This window comes from Sylvia atricapilla, chromosome 10, assembly GCF_009819655.1.
Source record: "Sylvia atricapilla isolate bSylAtr1 chromosome 10, bSylAtr1.pri, whole genome shotgun sequence".
Taxonomy (NCBI): Eukaryota; Metazoa; Chordata; class Aves; order Passeriformes; family Sylviidae; genus Sylvia; species Sylvia atricapilla.
The window spans coordinates 10,243,076-10,262,177 of NC_089149.1; the positions used below are offsets into that span (position 1 = coordinate 10,243,076).

Genomic DNA, 19,102 nt, shown 5'->3' on the forward strand with positions numbered 1-19,102 from the left:
CTCCTTCCCACTGCCATGCTGCTGTGAGTGCAGGAGTCACTCTCATTCTCCTATTCTTCTGATTATTAGTGTCAGGCTGGGGTTTGCACACCCCAGGGCTGGTGGTGGTGATGTTCAGGTGTCCTTTGGAAAAGGAGAGGGGCAGCAGCTTTTTCTGCAGTGAAGGTTCAGGGCTCTGTGTGTCTCACAGCAGGTTGTCACCCACAGCAAAGTAAAGGGCAGCACCTTTGCCATTGTCCCTCCCCATCCCTACCGTGGAGAGGAACTCTGTGGGAGCAGCCCAGTTTCTCCATCACATGGAGGAAAAGCATAAAGCAGAGCCTTACTGCTGCCCCTATTATTTGTTTCTTTTTTTATTCCTTTGGCATAAGGGCCAAATTTAGTCAGGACTCTGGCTTCCAGCTGAAGTTGGAGTAATTTAGGAATTAAACCAGCCTTTTAATGTATCTTCTGCATGTCCCAGTCCCCATCTGTGATGGAAATAATGGTACTCTCTTGTTCAGAATGCAGATGCATACACAGGAATCTCTGGCCCTCGTACTTTTCAGATGTAATAAGAGCAGGTATTAGGCCTTGTCAGAATTGCTGCAGAAATTCATATCTATATTTGGAATAAATGGATCCTTTCTCAAAATGGAGCTTTTTGAGGGAAATGTCAGCTTGCAACTCATTTCTTGTAAGGAAAAACAAAACTTGGGTTTTTTCCTATTATTCTGTTTGTGACGGTAAAAAGATTTGTTAAAAACAGAAATGTTTTTATGAGGTGCAGTCAGTGGTGAGGCCGCTCCACACACTGCTGGGTGATTGCCACATGTCCATGTTTACCTGGGCCTCTCTGCCCCATCCAAACTTTTTTCCTTTATTTCTTGAAGGAATATGCTGCTTTGGCCTCTCCCAGCAGCTGTTTGGAAAGCGGAGCAGCAACACTGAGAAAGTTTTGGGGTTTTGTTGTTTTTTTTTTAAATACATGCTTATCCCACCTGGAGGTATTTGTTTTAAGTCTCAGATGGGGAAGACCAATCCTGGACTTAAATACCTTGGCTATTAAGGTATAAAGGTGAAAGAAGTTGGATTAATGCTTGGACAGGCAAACATTTCTAAACTGAGAGATTTACTGGTCCTGGTTCATTGTGCTTTTTTAAACATCTCCATGGATTATAATGTTTTCAAAAATACCAAGCCTGTCTATGTGGGCACAGGAGTGTGGAATCCAGTTGTCTGCCAGCTATTTGTTGCTATTTTCAAATGATCTGGCTGAAAATGTAAGCCTCGAACAGGAAGACTGTCCGATCATGTAGGCTCTAAGCTTTAAAAGTTTATTTTACAAATGGTTTGAAGGACCACAATAAGAGGGCCTGCCATGCTGCCAAGGGTTTCACTGTGGTGGCACCTGAGCAAGCCTGGGACAAAGTGTTCTCTGCCTTAAAGTTTTGGCCATTTAAAACCAAAATGGTTAAAGGAACATTATGCCTTATTATAAAAAGTTACAGTAAAGCCCTTAGATTTGGCGTAGCAAACATATGCCACCTCTGCCCTAGGAGATTTCAGCTTAAAAGTGGGCTGCAGGAGTCCTTGTCCTTGGGGCACAGCACTGCTCTGCTCCCCTGTGCTCCTGGGCACTGACAGTGTGTTTTTCTTGACTCAGCACCTTACAACACGAGAGATGTGTGTTAGGGCACTGTTCTGCTGGTGCTGCCTGGGGAGGATGGCTGTTCCTTGGGGAATGAGGGAATGGCATTTTTTATGTTTTGGGTTGAAAAATGTTATCCATTGTTTGAAACACAGGACCTGTGGTACTCTGATACTGCAGATTGATTGTCCTTCTTTGATCAAGGAGCTGGGGTGCATTTGAGTGAGAAAGTGAAGGAGCCCCCCTCTTGCTCAGGGTGTCTCTGACCAGGCTTAGTGAAATGCAGACAGCAAACAGTGGGGAGAAAAAGAAAAAATGAAAACAAAACTCACTGAGGTTGTTTTGAAAATCTTCCACTTCCAGTAAACTGGAGGGAGTGTGAGCAGTGTGAGGTCAGAAGTCTGTGCTTGAAAATACGGGATCCAATCCTGGTGTCAGTTAGAGGCATGTAAATCACAGGCAGGGCTGCTGGCAGTGATGGGAGCTGCTGAAAGGTTGCTCCAGCATAGGACCCACAGGCTTTCTGGCACAGACATGCTGATTCCTCTCGTTCCTTAGCCACCCTTCTTTTCCAGCTGTCCTTGGGCATTTAAAATAACAGCAGTGCAGCGTGGCTGGGCCTGCTTTCGGGTTGGTTCCTGACCATCGTAGCCCCATGGCCTCAGCTCAGCGTGGCTCCTGGCTGCTGGGTTGCTGTAGGTAGGGCTGTCTCACAGCTTCCTTAGCTGCTGTTAAGATCTGTCCTGCTCCAATTGATCTTTTCTTTTCCTATAATACAGCAATCTCTGGGGGAGCTGGATGCCATGCCTTCGGTGGAAGTTGGATCCTGTCCCATCTGTGGTGCTGGGCTGAAGGGTTCTCTTTTCCCCCTGTTCTCCTAACTCATTTTCCCTCTCTTATTTTAGTCACATTTAATGAACACCAGGACAAACCTGAAGATCAAGTGGGACAGCAAAGACAAAAATATGTATCCTGGTCCCAAAGCCCACCGTGCACTGCTGGAGGTCCTTGGGGCTCCCTTGGGGCAATACTTTTAGCACCAGGCTCTGCACCCTGCAGCATGTGGGGGCTGCCAGGGAGTTTGCTCTAATATGGGAGTTCATTTTCCCCACCCAAGCTGACGATCTGCGCTGTGGTCAGCATCAGCTTTCCTCCAGGACAAGGGCTGGACCAGGAGCTTGGAAGTGATAAGCCTTATTACAGCTAATTTTGACACATGGGGTTTTGGTGGGATTGGAAGCAGCTCTGTCCCAAGTGCTATCCAGGAGGAGTGTGTGCTTCCTTGCAGAAACCATTCACAGGGTCACTGCTTTTCACCAGCACAGGGTCTGACACCCCAAAGGGCAGCAGCTGGGCTGTTTGTGTTGGTGACTCCCTGAGAAGGTGCTGTGCTGGCAGCAGAGTGGGGGAAACACATCCCCAGCTTTTGTTGTCTCATGATCCTTTTATTAGATAATTTCAGCAGTGTACTGTTGAATTGAGCAGTTTAATTTTAATCCATGAAACCTTTGAAACACAGATGCACACACAGAAAACTGTTTTGGCCGGCTTCTGCATGTGTCAGTGTCCCAGTGTAGAAAGATGAGTACCTGTCTGTGTATGGCTGTGTTCAGGTGTAAAGCTACCAGTGCATATAAGCTGAATTTTAAGTCAGAGTTGGACTCCAAATTGAGATTTGGGTGAAAGGGGTCTGATTTTTCCAATGTGTGAGAATGTGGATATCTCAGCTCCCTCAGTGCTGGCAGTGGCCAGAGTGCCTGAGGGTCAAGGCTCTGGCAGTAGAGGAGATAACGTGAGATTTCTGAGTTTGGGAACTTTGGCCGGCAAATAACACATATATTGGCACAGAGTGGGAAAGACATAAAAAGACATATGTCAGAACAGGGCAGGCTTTTAAGTGGTTTTCATTTAAAATGAAAAGGTCAGATTGAATGAGGTTGGCATCTGGGGAACTGTTCGTGCACCTGCCAATCAAAGGGGGGGTACCCATGTCAGTTTTTGCTGATGGGTGACTGGCTGAGAGCTTGTCTGTGTTTAAAAATTGGTGACTGGAACAGTTAAAATGACAATTTTCCTTGTGGCTGTCAGGTTGAGCCATCTGCTTCATGAAGGAATGGAACAAAGGATCCCAGCACGAGGCCGCTTTATCCCACTTCAACTGGTGTTTGCATTTGGGCTTCAACAAGTACAGCTATGCTGCTTTAAAAAATAATAGTAATAGATAGACTCTAAATATTGGTAACACTTTCAAGTGTAAAGGAGATTAAAAGTGAATGCAGCTTTTGAGTAGTCAGAAAAACAGATGCCGTTCGAACCAGGCTGTTCTGGGAGAAGTAATTAGCTGAAGTCACTTTCACAGGTAAGATTTTTCATTTAAAGGGACTATGGTGTCTGGTTACTTCCATTTCTACGTGGCCACTGCAGAGTTATGTTAGGGACATCTGTTTGTCTGAAAGTGCTGACTGCTGCTCTTTGAGACTTGGAATTCTTGCAGAGGTTTTTCCACTGTCCGTTCCTGAGAAATCTAAGAAAACTCAAGCCATAACACAGGACTGATGCTTAAATTCAGGCATTGTAGATTGCTGGTTTTAGACCTAAATCTGCAAACAGAAAAAGTTGCTTTCTGTACTGTGCGGTAAATCCATGTTTGTTTTTTTTTCTTGAGAAACATTGATTGTTACTGTCAGTAATACAGCATCAGTACTGTCAGCCAGTGAGTGTATGAACGGCTTCTGATCGTTTTGTCTTTAATGGAGTAGTTTTGATAGACTGGGTATTGCTGTGCCAGTCAGGCTGTCCCTGTCCTGCTCACCTGTGGATGTGCTGCCAGGAGGGAGTTCCTGGAGTGCCTGCCTGGGCATCAGTGGGATGCTTGGCCCCACTTAATGCTGAGAGGGTGGTCCACAGCAAGTTTTCAGCTGGGTGCCTCAAGGAGAGTATGCGATATCCTGCACACCTTGTTGCAGGAACCCCAGTCACAGGTGACAGGGACAGATGATGTGGGAAGCAAAGCCAGGAAGATGTGGTTCACCTGGCCAAATCCTATCACTGATCTTGTAAACATTTTGTGAGTTAAACCTGGTGAGAGTCAATCCTGAGCCCAAGATTTTTTAAACACAGGCTGGTTCCCAAGAAGTATTGTCTTACCTGGAGCTCCTGGAGGTGCTGTTGTGAGTTGAGCTGAAATTGTGTTGGAATGAGAGGGGAGTGTTGTTGTCTTCTGCCTTTGCAGATAAGACTGAAGGGCATTTTGCCAGGAGCCTGTGGGAAGGACCTAAATTTTATGTAACTCTACATCATTTTAAAATGAAAAGTAAACATGCATAACCATAATATTTGCTTGTACTTGTCTCCTCGTTGATGGATGGAGAGAAATTGCTCTTTGGCTGAGTTCATCAGCAATAAACCTCTGCAGTTACTCATCTTCATCCCTGCAGTGAGTGGGAGAGCCCATTGCAATTTCCAGTTGTTTTTGCCCTCGTAACACCTGAGGGGGAGCTCTGATAGTCCTGGGGACTTTCAGACCTGCCCATTCCTGTGGGGAATCAGGGCTGGGTACCATCACAGGGACCATGGGACTGAGCTGGATCCCAGTGAAGCTCAGTGTGCTCTGGTGGTGTTGGCACAATGGACATGTGCCACTGCTTGGGAGAGGGAAAAGCCTTGTTGCTCTCCTGGCTGTTGTAGCCTCAGACATTGTGTGAGGACAAGGGATGTTGGAACGGCAGGAAGCCATCTCAGTGTGACAGGGGAGAGGGGCTTGGACTGTGAGCCACCAACTCATTCTGCTCCTTGTTTGTTGTAGATTTGTGGGCTCAAATGCACCATCATGAGCAGCACAAGTACAACAAACAAGTCTGTACTGAGCTTTTCCAGAGTGACAGCAGCAAATAGCAGAAACTTTCTCTGCTGAGCTGTGACAACAAGCCTGTGCTTGTCATGGGCAGAGCTAGGGCTTTAGAGCGACCAGGATGTGGCTGGGACAGGATGCTGGCCAGGGGCTGATGGGGACAGGAAGGAGTGTGCACTTCAGCTGCTGCTGGTCTCTGTAGGATGCACCCTGATATGTGTGCTGGCGTGTCCCATGCCATGTGCAGAATGGTGACTACGTGGCCTGGTTGTCCCCTCTGCTCTAACTTCGTTGTCTGCAGAAGGGGAAAACATGATGTTGAGCAGGTCACCTCAAGAAAAGGGGGTGTCTACTTCTCAGCTTCAGCAAAGGGGACCTTGGGAATTGTGCAGAGCTCCAGAGAGAAAAGGCTATGCTGGAGGGGGGAGGGCTGGTGGTGTAGCTCTGCTCACAGTGATGGTAACCCCACGAGTTTCAAAATGCCTTGAATGGCACCATCTAGCCTCCCTCACTGTGCCCAAGGCCAGAGATGAGTGATGGTTCACCCTGTTCTCTTATTTTATGCCTCATTTGGCACGTCCTTATCCCTCTCCCTTCTCAATGGCATTAAGAGCAGTAAAGGAATGGTGACTTGAGGAAGTGTGAGTTGTTGGCCAGACTCTGGCAGCTGACATTTCTGGTCACTGCTGGTCACTGGCCCAGTTCAAAGTGGTGGGTTTTGCTTTTGGAGGTGCTGAAAGGAGTCCAGGAATATGGACACTTCTGCTTAAGAAAGCTTGGGAGGGAAAATGCTGCATTTCCCAGAAATTGTGTGGGTTAAACTGCTGGCTTTGGAGACAAGCCGTTGGGAAGCCCATCCAGTTTGCATCACTAAAGTCTCTCTCTTTTCAGGGCTGGGAAAGAAACCTGAAGTCGTGAGTCTGGTGGAGCCCTGCGTGTTTCCAAACACCCTGCTCTGAGTTCATCCCACCAGTAAAGCTCTGCAGCGTGAGAACTGGTATGTAAACACAATTCACAGGCACGAGGCACAAGAAGGATGTCAGACTTCTCTGACACTGGCACCTTGTTCATGGCTCTCAGAGTTTGGCAGGAGGGTGGGGTCACTGGAAAATACAAGACAAACTGATGGTCCTCTGGTGGTGCTTACACCCAGAGGCTTTGGTGAGGAAGGGCTCAGCAGTGAGAGGCTGTAGTGTCCAGAAGTCCCCCCAGGCTATGGTGCTGAGGCTTCAGACATGCTCTGTGCAGCGATGTGTGGTGTCAGAGCATGCACAGAGAGGCGATGTGGGGGTAATGACAAATGCACACACCAGAAATGCATACACACACACAGACACAGGCTGTACAAGTGTAGGCACATGGAAACAAAGATGGCAATGCATATATAGTATATACTATACAGTGGCATATGAGAGCTTGGGGGTGTATATACCAAATGTCTGTATATACTATATATGGCGATTAAAGAATGCATATGCATTCATGTTCTCTTTTTTTTCTTTTTGTCTCTTCTGTCTTTCTGTGGAGCTGTTGCAAAACTACCAGATTCAGCCTCCTGGGGAGTCTTTCTGGCCAAGGTTTTACAAGCCAGCGCCTGCTTTGCCTGCCTGACTTCTTTCTATATTTATTCCTCTGCACCCATTTTTTTTTTTTTTTTTTGCCTTTGCCTGTGGAACTGTCACAAACATTTGTGCTGGCTTTTGACTGCACAGGACTTCAGCTTGCAAGTCCTAAATCTCCCTGTGCGCATGGTGGAGGAGCAGGTGTTAGTGTGCGTGGTTGTGCATGTGTATGTCTGAGCATCCCTGGTCCTTGCTGTCTGCATTATGTGGCTTGTGTCCCTGTGATTCTGCAGCAGTCCCTCTGTTATCTGCCCTTTCAAAATGTTTTTATGACTCAAATATTCTCAGTCATCCTGCTTATGTAGTTTTTCATTTAAATTAGCCACCCCTGACCCAGTGGCTGCTTTATAACATCTGTACATCTGCTTGAGTTGGATTTTATTCCTAGACCCCCAAGGTTTCACTTCCTAAGCTTAGTACTATGGCAAGGAGGAGGATTTGTGTTGCCATGTAGCAGGAGCTCCTGGTTAGGCTATGGTTGGACATGGATGCGTCCTTCCCTCTGGTTTCTCTCCTGTGTTGTTTGAGGTGGAATGTGTTCTGAAGCAGAGTCACTGAACACAGGTGCTGAGGTGCCTCTGTTTAAAGTGAGCACGGTAGTAAGGGAGAAGGTATAAAGCCATTTCAGCTGGGAAAAGGAGGGGAGATCCTAGTGCTGTCCTGGGGGAAGTCAAGCTGGGGAAGTAGCCATATTGTGGTCTCCCATCAGCAAGTGCAGCCTAGAAGAGGCATGTGCTCATTCCCAGTTTGATGGGTATAACTTGCACACGCTGAAAAGCAGTGCTGGGCTACCTGCCAGGAGCTGGGAAATGGTTTGTCCTCATCTGCTCAGGTCCCTGAGCTCCCACCCCTTCTTAACAGCTCTTTTTGCTGCTGAAATGGGAGTCCCTCTAAGGTCACAAAAGCATTAGTCCCTGGTTTCAACCCCAAGAGCCATAAAATCGTACCCTGCCTGACCCCTGTTCAAGGGCAAAGGCAGTGTGAGCAGCCCTCGCTCCCCTGGGTGTCGTGTCCCTGTCCCCACCATGTGTGCCACTGCAGCCTGCATTCCTCTCCCATTCCGTAAGCCCTGTGCCTCTCGCGCTGACACAGCTAGTATTTCTCTGCTGGCAGGGCAGGCAAGGTGGTGGCATTTAACTCTTAGGGAGAGCTTTGATCTCTTCATCTCTGGTGGGACAGCAGAGCTGTAAGGGCTGGTATATGCCTGTGATGGAGTTTTTGCTCTTCCTGGTGTTCCTCTTCCATGCTTTTATTCCTTTCCTTGACTTAGACAATTCTTTACCTCATTCTGTTATTTGTCCCTGTAAAAAGCAATAGCTTGGGAATTGTTTTCTGCAAAGAGCTGGAAAACTTGACTCAGAGTTGGTAAAACCTGCACAAACCTGACACTTCACATTGGTTTTGAGAGTATCTCCTGTTTCTGACCATGGAGGAATCTCTGGATGACCCTGCACACAGCTCCTGTGGGAGGTTTTAGAGGGCTTTTGGAAAAATAATTAATCAGCTACCCATGGAGAGTTAGTCCCAGCCTGCAATGCGTTGAGGTTGTCCTGGTGTACCACTTAGTGCCACTTGGACTGTTGGCTCTTTAAAGCTGCCTTTATGACCACCACTGTAATGAATGTGTGCTGGTGCTGCCTGGCAAGGTTGATTTTTTTTTTTTTTTTTTTGCAGTGGATGGATCACAGAGTTTAATTTGGGTGTATTCTAAAAGGCAGAGAACTTTATTACCTTTTAAAGCAATGCTTTAAATGTTCCTGTGACCAATGGGTGCTAAAGTCTTGCTGCCACGGGCCCTGACCACCGTTCGGTTCCTGGAGGTAATTGCAGAGCCTCTGTCACTGCAGGATTTCAGCTCCTCCTGAAGCTTGTGCTTCAGTACCAGTGAAAGCCAGATGTACTGTAATGTCGCTTTTTTACAGTTTGTTTTGGCCATACATGGGCAGAGTCAGCTCTGGAATTCCTTCCCTATAAATTCAATAGCATCTTGTGGGTGGTGCTGGGGAATCACTCTGGTCTGGTTGGATTGCCTTGCCTAGGCAGCCTGTTTGCCTTGAAAATGTCCTGCTGTGCACATTCCTGAGAGGCTGCCTGCCCCTGGAGCGACGCTACAGCTACCGGGAGGTTGCTGTCCCATGCTGGCAGGCAGAGTCAGCTCCTGCTGCCTGCAGGTCAGCCTTTGCTGCTGAGGACTGATGCTTATGGCAGTGCTGGCATGGGGATGTTGCTCTGGTGTGCATGCAGACTCTGCAGGGATAGTTATGCCCTCTAAGAAAACTGTCTCTTAATCTTGGTTTGTGGGTTTGAGCATTGACATTCAAGTCCATTTTCCAGGGCTAGGGAGGTTGGGTGTTCCCCAGTTCCAACCTGACATGGGATGCAGTGCTGTGTGTCCCAGCAGGGATTGATGGGTGCTGTCATCCTGGGGCTCCTTGTTCCTGCAGGGATCTCTTGTCTTGTCCTTCAGTTTGTGCTTTTTTGCAGAGCTGTTGTTTCTTTTTGTGTTTTTTTTTTTTTTTTTTTTTCCATAATGCAAGTTCAAATACATGCTCTTTATAAAACACTAACTTGATGAGCTGGGTCTGGGGAGATTTCCCTGTGCCAGGTGAGCAGCAGTGTGGGATGTGGTGTGACTGATGATGGTTGAGCCTGCCTTTTCTGTGCCTGGCTGGTGTTGCTATAACCAAAGCCTGAATCTGCCTATTTGCCTTCAGAGAACACTCCAAAAAGTGAAAACCAAAAGGAGGTTTTCTGCTGGTGAGTTGAGGGATGAGAGAGAGGTTTGTTGCAGGGGTTGAACAGTAACAACTCCTGGAGTTGCTCTCATTGACTGTCCCTGTGCATCCCTAGCAGGGGACAGGGATGCAGTGTCACCCATCATGCCAGAAGCCTCCAGAGCACAGTTGTAGGTGATTGTGTGACCCCATGTCCAGGCTATGTGTAGGTCAGCAAAGGCAATGTGCTCAGCTCATGCTTCAGAGGGGCAAGTCATCCCTGTGCCAAAGCCAGGGAGAGAAGGGTGTTTTTTTTTTTTTTTTTTGACATCCTTTGGAGTTTTGATCTCCATATTTGGAAATGTTTACCCATTGCTCTGATCTATTGCAAGGGAGGGGAGGTGACTCAGGGTCTGGTGGAAGCAGGATTTGAATTCCTGTAGTAAGGTTTTTTTTTTTATCCCCCCCCCCTCCTTTCGTGTTTTGGAAGCTTGTTGTGGTCAGTTTTCAGTTCTCTCTTGCTCCTGGACCTTGTTCCAAATTTGATGTGCTCGAGAGGGAAGCATGTTAGGAAAGGAGCTTGCCTGAATGCTGGTAAGTGCATCATTGCTGTTATAGCAAGCAACTTGGGATTTTTTGTTGTTGTTTTGTATAGTCAGATGGATCGCATCAAAATGTGCGCATTGATGGTGGAGGCAGGCATGTGGATCAACAGCAAGGGACCCAAAGAAACCTTCTGTAGCAGGGAAAGTTGGCTTAGTGGATTGGTCTCAAAGGCAAAATGTTTCTTCAGGAGTAGGAATAAAGATAATTTAAGCCAGTTCCCATTCAGTCATGCTTTTTCTTTAAGTTGTGCTGGTTAGTGCAGCCAGGCAGCAGAGCACTGTACAGTTAAAGGAGGATATATTCATGTGGTCAGCAAGGAAAACATACCTTAAGTATGATTTCTGTCTCTTAAGCAAAAGTATGTGTTAACAGGCTGTGTAACTCATGAGTATATTTCTCTCAAATGTTAATATTTAACTCTGTTCTCTTAGTTGAAGTTTATCTACTATAACTGGATAAAGTTTGAGTGTTTTTTCCTGTTGTTCTGTATTTTTCCTTAGTGTTACGTTTTTAATCTGTCTGATATTGTAGCTGGCTGCCTTTTCCCCTCCCCCCCTCCTGCTCTTTCCTTTCTATTTCCTGAAAGGAAGCTGCAGTTCATCCAGACAGTCAGGGCTGTGGGGGGAACCTGGAAGATGCTTTGCTTCCTATTTTATTCATGGCATCTAATACCATGCTGGGGAACCTGGAGCAGACACCCACCGTCCTGCATTCCTCATGTCATTTGGAGCATGTAACATGTACAGAGTGCTTTTAACACTGCTCTGGGGGTCATGGAGCAGCCAGTCCTGTGCCTCAAATGGAAAGCACTGTACTTCATCCTTTTACTTTGGAGGAGCATTGGTGAAAACCCTTTTATAGTTCCTAGTGGTCATTAGTAATCCTTGTATCTTCTCACCTAACTGGCATTTTTAGGCTTCTTCAGACCTCTTGCTTCATACTCTCCATCTTAAATTTAAGATCTTTGTTAGAAAGTTAAACTTCTTGTTGATTTTTATTTGCCCTTTTAAATAGGGCTTAATACTCATTGATTTTTCCAGAGATGTGGATTTGCAGCAGGTCCTTGAGGTAGAAAACTAACTGGATTGTCTTGTACAGGGAAAGATAGTTTGCATGAGGATGGATGTGTGATAAAAAACACTTGGCCACAAAAAGTGAGGAAGGACTGCTGGAGCCTTTTCTGTGGCTGGGACATGGTGGGGCTTTGTAGAGTTCAGCTGCATTTTAATCTTTGTTGTTTCAAAGGCTGATTGGATTACTGCAGCTTTTGGGATCAGGGCCTGGCTGGGCTGAGCTTGGTGCAAAGGAAAGAACTGCTGTCCTAAAGAGTACCCAGCCTGAGCAGGCAGGGGAAGTGATGGTTAGGAAACAGGGCCCTGGGGACGTGTATGGAGCTGTCACAGAACCTGGAGCCTCAGCCCAACGACTCCTCCAGCAGACACTCGTCCTCTGTCGTGCATGGTGGTGCCAAGCTGTGGAATTCTGGCAGTGGGACCATGGTGTGTGTTGCTCCTTGTATGCTGTGCTTGGCCTCTGCGTGTGCACACGTGGCCCCGTGCGATGGCCGTGCTTCTGGTGGCACGTGGGTATGGCACATCCTGGCTTCACCAGCTGCCTGTGGCTGAGCTTGGTGTTTTGGGAACAGCACGGTGGGACTGGAAATGATGATGTTCTGTTCCCCTCGCAGTTTCCTCCCTTTCCTGCTCACCAGGACGTGCTGTTTGTTGGAAGACAAGGATGAGCAGTGCCTGGGTGCCGTAAGCCAGTGCTCTGGGCAGGGCTAGTCTGGCACGTCTGGGAAAACGCTTTGTGACTCTTAATGTTCACGTGCTGATTCTTCTCTGTGCAACATCTCACCCCTGCGAGGATGTGACGTGAAAGCTGGACAGACTGTGGAGGATGAGCTCCCCATGTGCTGCCTGTGCCCCGCTTTTCTGTTGGGTGCTGGGCAGAGCTGGGGGAGCTCTGGAGGACAAGGCGATGCCCACGGCTGGGACTGCAGGCTGCCAGGGCTCTCCATCTGGTGTTTCTCCAGGACCTGTGCAGATTCAGTGACCACTGATACTATCCAGGATCCACAAAGGATTTTCTCCTGCTCCAGGAACAGAGCCATTAAGGGCTGACCTGTAAATTAATACAGCTGTCTAAAGATTTTTTTTTTCCTCCTCTAGCCTGTCACCAAGTAAACACTCCAGCCTGAGAAGCCTTCCATGGCACTGGCCCTCAAGAGTGTTCAGAGAGCTCCGTGCCTGTCTTTCTTAAGTTTCTCTCAATCTCTTTTAACGATGTGTTAAACTCAAAGGACTCGCTTTAGCTCCCATATAGGGAGGTATGGTTCACAGCTCATCCTTCATCCTGGCTGTTGCCCTGATCAATCCAGGGCTGGCATGGCATAGTTGGCAAAGGGGTTACACCAGCACTGTGATTTGAGTGCTCTGAGGGAGCTCAGTATGCGCTAAGGGCTGGGTGTATGTGTCCCACAGCAGGTAAGAGAAGCTGCCCCAGATACCACAGGGACTATCACATGTGGGCATGGAAGGGGTGAAGGTTACAAACCTCTGCACATCTTATACTTTCATTTCTTCAGGCAAAGGTTTTGGATCCCTTAAATACTAAATTGTGCCTAAAGGCTGAGGAAAGTGATATTATTGTGGTGTGGAGGCATAGAAAATCCCATTGTGTGGCAGATTTGGGAAGAGTGCAAATCTCTGTATTTCATGTGATGCTTTGTGCTCAGCTCCTGCAGACAGGTGGGTGCTTTGCGGCCTCGGGCAGAATGATGCTGTTAAACCCATCTCTCTTACTCTAATAAAAGTCATGATTTTCTGTGCACAAAATATTTCTGCATCAGTTGCTTAAAGGTAGACCAAGAGGCATTGAGTATTTCATAAAGTTGATCTGTGTTGCAAGTGTGTGACATGATCTCAGCACATATCGTTACATTGGAAATATCCAGATGGCACCTCACCTTATTGTATGGCTGCTCTTTCCTGGGATCTGAGTGGAGTGCAGGCTTTTAACAAATGTCTGTTGTTATTAGCTATATCATACAAGTTCTCCTCTACCAGCTGGTCACACAGCAGGTGGTCTCACTCAGCCTAATTCTTCAGTCAGCTTTGGGGGGGGACTTTGCTCCTGTGAGTTAGGTATTTGCATTTGGGATGAGAGCTCCAAGTGAGAGCAACTTGTTTGCCTCCAGTGAGTGTATTGTTTCAAGGACTAACCTGCCCAGAAGGAGGAAATGGGTCGCTCTTGTTGCTTTACTGATGTCCTCGAATAGTTAACTGTGCTTACTGCTTGTCCTAGTGGGGGAGGATAATGTTTTAAAGAAATATCAGGTTTCAGAAGCCTGGCTGCTTGTGGTGGAGAGGAAAAGAATCCTTGTGCAGTGCTGTCTCACACTCCTGCTGCAAAAATATCAGAGGGACAAGTTCTGGTGAAGCTGCCTGTTTTTGGCAGCCACTTCCCTCCTACATCCTTGTTCTTCAGGTAAATCCCTCTTCAACTCCATTTGCTGTTTTCCTTTCTTCCCTGAAAAGTCATTATCATCCCTTGAAATTAAGAAAGGGACAGGAGGAGGGAATAAATGGATGTTAAGAAGTAGAAAACAATCAATTAAATAGTACATAGCATGTAATTTTGCTTGGAAACTTACCATGAAATTGAGGAGCACTTTAACAACTAGTAATTTAAATTGCATTTGAACACCTCTAATGAGTTGTTTGCATAGGAATTTTGGTCATTTCACAGCAGGTTGTAGTACCCCTTCATTCAGTTTGAAAAAAAAAAAGTTAAAAATTTCTTGATGTGAAAGATGCTGTAGTCAACTGGTCCGACTATTGCTAGTAAAAGGTGGTACCATGGAAATTTTGCAAGGCCCTATTAGATTCAGACCAATTTACATCCTTAGCATCAGCACTTCCAGTGTTAAAAATGTGGGATTTTGATGCTTTTTTATCTAAAAAAGCTTGTTATTGCTAAAAGGTAGGAAAATAATATTCTCACTTGTGCACTCACCAGCATGATCGAGTTGAGGAGGCAGAAGAAGCTCCTCCAGACTCCTGGAGTTGGGGTTTGCAGTTGTGGGGCTGACCCAGGAGTGAGTCTCTTGGCTCAGTCCTTGTCATTGCAGACAAATCAAAACAGTGCTTTGAGGTCTCATCCTGACTTGCTCCACCTTGAGAGGAACAACAGAGAGGTGCTGATTGGCTGTGCCTGTGGGGTATTTATATTTAAGTTATTAGTCTTGTTTTTCCAGTGTTTAATGCTCTCCTCCACCACTATTTTGCTTCTAAAATGCCAACAATTTTCAGCAAAAGGCAATATCAGCCTAATCATGTTGGTACTTCACTACTGATTGTGCTGGGAGCAGACTCTATAGGAAGGAAAATGCAAGTTACTTGTCGCCTGTTGCTGAATGAACATCCCGTTTTCAGAGCAGGGTTTTTGCAAATCCGTGGGTATGCTTAGCATATGGAAGGGGGTTCCAGTATCAAAACAAATCTGGCCTCCTGTTTCTGAATGTGTAGGTTGTTTCTTAGAAGATGGAACCTTTAAAATCTGTCCCTGCAAACATGGCTGTTAAATCCTGCTATTTCTAGAGGTGTGAGGCAGCTGTCTGCACTGAGATAAGCTATAAAAAGGCAATATTTTCCAAACCTGGCTTTTGTAGCTATACCTGCCAGACAGCTTGGCCAGCAAGAGTTCACCAGGAGTGTCACCTCTGCTGCCCTTTTATGCGCAGGGTGCTGAACGATGTAAAAACTTCTGGGCAAGTTTCCAGGGTCAGCATTAAGCACCAGCTCTTGCATCTCTATTGGGTGAAATGCTGCTATGCAGTAGGGTGAATTCTGTGTGAAGGAAGGAGTGCTTGTTGGCTTGGTGTTCTTACATGGTCTTCTGTTATTTTCTAGGTCATTGACTTTTGTTCTTAATTTTCATTGTCTTTCTCGTTGCAGATTTGGTGACTGTCTAAGCACAGGGGGATTTGAATGCCCCCACTGTTATTTGCTTGGAGGCATTCCTGTTTGCTGTGTAGTCTTGTGGGTAGGTGGTGGGTTCAGATGAAACCAGTAACAAAAATTGTAATTTTTCCCGTGGATCTGGATGAGGTTTCTCACAGCACACTGGTGTTATCACATAGGCTTCCTGACGCGTGTGCCTCCTGCAGTGCTTTGTTAGTTATCAGTTAATTTGCCACTGAGATGTGTGAGTGTCAGAAAGCTGCAACAGATAACCTTGTAGAGGCTGTTAGGGCTGCAGGGATGGAGAAGGATGTGGCTTTTGAGCATGTTCCCAGTGAAGTATTTCTGAAAGCAGGAAGGGCACTGGGGATGGGTGTGTTGAAGTGACTGGGGCAATATCCCCATGTAGGTGAGGGGCTAGTGTTTGGGGGGAGGTGGGATGAAATCCACATCGTGGAGGAGTGCAGGGAGCCAGAGAGCAGAAACCTCAGACAGTTTAGGTTCTCATGATGCTAAAAGCTGGTTCTGTTTGTGAACTCAGTCTAGCAAGTACTTATGCCCTCTTATTTTAATTGAATGAGTGTTTTATCACCTTGATTCCTGAGAAGTGCTCCACCTGTTACGCAAATTCCCCATCCTGCTTGGCTGTGGTTGCCAACCAACCAGCCCAGTTCTGTGCATGAGCTCTGACATGGGTGGAAGGTTTTGTTTTCCCTGTTTTGATGCTTTTATTCACTAAAGCCCAGGCTGCCTCTTAGTGACCTCTGGACACCCTGTATGTTGTAGGTAATCTTTCTTTGTAATTTCTATTTCCTTACCCCAGTTTTGCATCTCAACAGTCTATTTGCCACTTTTCCAGCTTCCTTTCAAAGGCGGGCACACACTCAGCTGGTGGGATTGGATGTAGATTTGATAATTGCTCCCTGACTAAACAGCCAAGTGTGTCTGCTGGTCCAAAAACCTACTGAAGACTGAACAGAAGTGAGATGTGGCATTTGAAATAATCCCAGTGAGTTATTTCTGGCTGTGGTCTCTCCCCGTGGTGCTCCCACAAGCTTCTCTACATCTCAGGGTTTGAGCTGAGGTTGAACTGGGCTGGTAAAGGCCCTTTGTTTCCCCACTTCCCTGCTTCAACTGTTTTTTGAAAAATGTAGATAAATTCAAGTGATAACCTTGTAACAGAGACAGGGAAGAAAAAGTCTTACAGGTAGATTAGTTTGCAGTGGAGGGAAGGCAAACACCAAGGGAACCACAGTGAGCTACCCTGAAATGCTGAGGTGGCTTAATTATCACTTACTCGCCCAGTAAACGTATCCTGTGCTTTACAGTTGGGGAAGATGACAATCCTTGTTCTAAAGATTCTGCAAAGACAGGCAGACAAATGTGCACTTGAGGTCTGTGGAGGGTTAGCACAGGTAATTGCTGGAGATCAGACTCCAGATAAAGCAGATTCCTGGAAGAGAAGGGCTTTTGCTGTGGGAGCTGTGGGTGATGAGAAGGATTTTTCAAGTGCTGGAGGAGTGGATAGAGAGAGGAAGGTAAATGGGTATGGAGGGAGGTGAGAAGACCTGAAAGGAAAGAATGTTGAAGGGGAGGGTAGAAAGTGAGAAAAGGAGTAGGAGGAAAAAAAGAGCAGCAAGTCTGCTGTGGGAGGGGATGGTGTACATGAGAGTCAAGATGACCTTAATGTCTCTTCGTTGTGTGTTAAAAGCTATGCCATAACTCAGCTACTGCAATTAGTCATCTCCCAAGGTATGAAGTACCAGTTCCTTCTCTGAATGGAGTGTACTGGTCCTAGCTGGAGTCCAGAGCTGGAAGACCTCTTGGCCAGGCTTGAATGCCCCATATGATGGGATGCTGGGTGGTCACATCCTGTCAGTGTCCCACTGCCAAACACTGATAGGCAAGTGCATGAGCAGCTTGTCATCTTCTACTTTATACCCTCAGACTTAGTTAGTCCCCTAGAGACTCAGACAGCAAATCAGAGATTAGTGTGTGTGCGTATGTAGAAATGTACCTCCAACTTGCTTATCTTTTTCTGAGGTTTGTGTCTGCTCCCCATTTATTTTCTTGTGTCTCTTTTCACTGTTGATCCTTTTCAGATCTTCCTTCCAACTCCTCATTTCCTCCAGAGAGTAGTCCTCCATCCTTCTAGTTCTTTTCTAACTGTCCATTAGTTAGACCTTGTTCTTTTGTAGCCAGTGAAAGGCGTGGGAACATGTAGGGCATCTCTGGAGCACAGTCCATCCACTGTCATGGCATGCTGTTCCAGCAGGAGAGAAACCCGAGGTCAGAACTTCTGAAATTGCCCATTATCTCTGCTCGTTTCTTGCAGTCCATAATTTGGGGGTGGGGAAGTGAGGGGAAGAGGAGGCGAGTTGCTCTAAACATGACTCATCCCACGATCGATGGATACAAAATGTTCCATTACATTTTCATTGCCAAAAATGACTCCCCTCTCCTACCCCCTCTTCTGTGAGGTGCTGCAGAGGCTGATTTGCTGGAGTTAGTGGTGGTGGCCTGGCCAGCCCAGCCAAAGGGTGTCTGAGTTTTGGTTCAGAATTTACTTTCAGGGTGGGCTGAGATTGAGTGGTGGAGGGGACCTGGTTTCAGAGGGGAAAGAGACTCCTGGCTGCTCTCAGGGGATTTCACATTGCTCGAGGCATGGAGCAGACCAGTTTGACAAGAGGAGTCACTCCCAGCCTTCCCCTTGCGGAGGGAGGCCAACAGATGTGCAAGATGTAAGGCAATATTAAGGGACATAATAGAAAGTATCGTGGGCTATCTGCCAGCAGCCCCTCTGGGCTTGAGAGGTGTTTCTCTGGTGTGTTCTTGCTGAACAGTTTCCTGCTGTGTGCAGTGATGGGGTGGAGATGGAGCTGCTGGGTGTTCTCTTGCCTCCAGGTGTGTTTGGGGCAGTGATTTTATGGTCTGTTTATTGACCAGGAAGGGTCAAAGCTCGCCCAAAGCTGCACAGATGTTGCCAGGTGTATATAAACATTTACACGTAGGTATGTATATGGTAAGGCAAAGAATTGATCCAAGTTTCATGATTCGATTTGTCCTGTCCTTCTTCCTGGCGTGTTCATGAGCAGCTTTATGGGCAGCCCTGCTGTAGCAGCTGGCCATGATTCTGTTTGTGCACAGGAGGTTCTCTGCCACTCTTGCCTGGTGTGGGATGGGAAGTATCACTGGGCTTGCCTCAGCGGCCCCTTCAAAAGGCTACAAAGTCTTTGCTGTTATTTCACATCTTCCACCCGCCTTCCACAATCAAGGCCTTGATCTGCAGGTAAACTTGCAACAGCACCTTAATAAACAAATCCCGCTGCTAACAGGTAGGGCTTTGTTGGGGGAGTTTCAGCCTGTAAGGGAGCAGGCTGAGTTTGTGAGCACGTGCAGATAGTGTTATCTGTTGGTACAAATGGCACCAACGGCATCTTCTGCTTCATCCTGCCCTGGGAGAAGGTCCTGCCAGGAGCTTGGCTGTGTGGGTGTCTGCATAGTGCTGTGATGGCAGGGCAGGACCCAGGGTGTCCAGCAGTCTCTGGTGAGATGTGCAGGTTGCTGCTGCTCTGTTTTAGAGCTGCTGTCACTCCAGCAGAACGTTACAGGATCCAGGGTGCACACAAATGTGTTTACAGAGCAAATAAAGGCGGGAGAGAAAAAAGGAAGAGCCTCAAAGTGGCTTTGGGTGTTTTTTAAGTGGTAAAGCTGAG

General features: G+C 46.9%; 1 protein-coding gene across 5 annotated transcripts in view; it reads left to right on the forward strand.

Annotated features, from left to right (window-relative positions):
* Nucleotides 1-19,102, forward strand: part of LPP (LIM domain containing preferred translocation partner in lipoma) — a 318,669-nt gene that overhangs the window by 15,593 nt on the left and 283,974 nt on the right. For 3 of the 5 annotated variants that reach the window (XM_066325946.1, XM_066325945.1, XM_066325948.1), the window contains exon 2: nt 6,372-6,477. The gene's annotated coding sequence lies outside the window, so the exon portion shown is untranslated. Of the gene's footprint in view, nt 1-6,371; nt 6,478-9,945; nt 10,411-19,102 lie in introns of those variants that run through there. The other 2 variants (XM_066325947.1, XM_066325949.1) reach the window with 1 other exon arrangement.